The sequence below is a fragment of the Berghia stephanieae genome, chromosome 9 (assembly GCF_034508935.2).
Source record: "Berghia stephanieae isolate SIO BIC M18660-M18661 chromosome 9, UCSD_Bste_1.3, whole genome shotgun sequence".
NCBI lineage: Eukaryota > Metazoa > Mollusca > Gastropoda > Nudibranchia > Aeolidiidae > Berghia > Berghia stephanieae.
In genome coordinates, this window is record NC_088368.1 from 31,034,865 (window position 1) to 31,037,364 (window position 2,500).

General features: G+C 37.2%; 1 protein-coding gene across 1 annotated transcript in view; it reads left to right on the plus strand.

The window, feature by feature from the left end:
- Positions 1 to 2,295: 2,295 nt before the first annotated feature.
- The window catches only part of LOC144980045 (neuronal calcium sensor 1), a 232,213-nt gene continuing 232,008 nt past the window's right edge, over positions 2,296 to 2,500 (plus strand). Inside the window, exon 1 of the mRNA XM_078927520.1 lies at positions 2,296 to 2,450. The gene's annotated coding sequence lies outside the window, so the exon portion shown is untranslated. The remainder of the gene's footprint in view (positions 2,451 to 2,500) is intronic.

Sequence of the window (2,500 nt, forward strand, 5' to 3'; positions counted from 1 at the left end):
GTCTTTCTGTTCACATTGAAAGACCTTAATTTTCTGAGTATATACAAGCGCTGGTTACATTTTTTGATGACATTGTTGGTGTGCGATTCAAATCTTAGACTGTTATCTATAATTACACCAAGGTATTTAAACGTTTCAACAGTTTCAACCGCCTGATTGTTAATTTTTGTTATTTGTCTTGCTCTTTTTCCTATTTTTCTGTGATCAAACAGTTGTTCCTTTGTTTTTGTTACATTGAGCTCTAGACAGTTATCGGCACACCATTTGCTGAGTTTACTAACTTGCTCAGTGTATTTAAATTCGGAGACGGAATCATTGAGCAGGCCGAGTATTGCGGTGTCATCAGCATACTTGATGAGTTGGCAGTTATCAAAGCTAGCCACACAATCGTTTGTATAGAGGATGTAAAGTAGAGGTGAGCTTACACACCCTTGTGGGCATCCGTTTGAAAGAGTTTTTACTGATGATATATTTGAGCCTACTCTGACATGTTGGGGGCGATCGATGAGAAAGTTGTTATACCAGTTTATGAGGTAATGGGGAAGGTTTAGAGCATGCAGTTTACTAATTAATATGTTGGTTTTCATGGCATTAAAGGCAGACGAAAAATCGACGTATAGGATTCGGCAGTAGTTGGCGGGTGAAACATCCAAGTGATTTGATATTGAATGCATCACTGTGAGGAGTGCGTCTTCCACACTAAGATTTTGTTGGTAGGCAAACTGATATGGATCAAGTATGTGTTGGTCATATATAAATTGCAACAGCTCTCTTTTCAGAATCTTTTCCAGACATTTCATAATAATTGATGTTAAAGCAACAGGTCTATAATCATTCAGCTGAGTTGGTGGATTCTTTTTGGGTACTGGGATTATAGTCGATGTTTTCCATATAATTGGGATTTTCTGTTCATCTATTGAACGTTGGAAAATAGGCAAGAAAGGGACAGCTAGTTGGTTGTTACAGTTTGAAATGAGTTCCCCACTAAGTCCATCTGGACCTGGTGCTTTTTTCTTTTTACATAATTTAAGAACATTGATGACCGCCTCTTCTACGTCAATAACGAATACGACGGCGACGACAACACGAATAACAAACAAAATTAGAACATTATCAATCACATCAACAGCAGAGGTTTCATACCTACCCAAAGTTTCACGACCCGTGTAACAGAATCTTCGTATTATTATCTCATCTATCGCGGTTCTTTCTCTCCTTTTTTTCCCCCCTTCCTTTTCTTTTCCTGCCTTTATTTTTAAAAATAATATATTTATTCTTTAAAAGAAATGATATCATCATTCCACCGTCCTTACTCACAAAATACATGGCATGGAACTCACTTAGAGCCACGTGCGTGGCGCATTGGATTGAGATGTACTGTATTTTCTCACACGCACGCGCAAGTCACAACACTGAATGCATGGCACTACCACATATTATATCGCACGGCTCACTCATCTCCCCCCCCCCCCTTCCGCCCCATCCATGCCACCAACCAATTCCCCAAATTCCTCCCCCCCCCCCTTTTTTTTTCCCCCTCCTCCCGCAATTGGCAAGTGATTTACTGCTAAAACTATAATCTACATGTTTTGTCTTGAAACTTCAATGGCATTTCTTTTCCCTTAAAAAAAAAAAAGCAAAACAACAATAAACTAAAAAAACACACAAAAACACTGTTCTTAAAAAGCTCTCACCTTCGAGAGAACATTATAATAAGAATTAACTCACAAACCGTTCCGATCTCACTCTCTCATTCTCATATTCTCTAACTCGCGCAAGTATGTTTGTATGTATGAATGTATAGGATGAATATATGAATATACATATATATATATATATATATATATATATATATATATATATATATATATATATATACATATATATATATATATATATATATATATATATATATATATATATATATATATATATATATATATATGTAACGCGCGCTTAGATCCAACGCACCTCACGCGGACAACGCCACAACACAACATTGGCATAAATTTGTTGGCGAGATATTATGATGGTGTATGTTGATGATGACGATGATTCTAGCGATGACGATAGTGATGCTGGTGATTGTGGTGGGAATCACACGATCACGCGCACGCTCACACACCCACATAATCACTCACTCACTCACTCTCTCTCTCTCTCACACACACACACACACACACAGAAACACACAGCTAACCATTACGAGGTAACAGAAGGAATAATTTATAGTCACCGATAAAAGGAGAGTGAGATAGGTAGTAGTAGTAGTAGAGAGAGATAAACTGTGTTGAGTGTTGTTGGTGATACATAGCCACGGGTGTTGGAAGACGAGGGAAAAGAATAGGAAAGAGAGGGAGAGGGAAAAAGGAAGAAATTATATTATATCAGAATATAGGATAATAAGTGTTGGATAAATATCAGAGAAATTCATAGGAAAATTAAAACCGGTGCGGTGTTTTATCCTGGTCTTGTATTCTTTTAAAAATTGGTGTTAGTT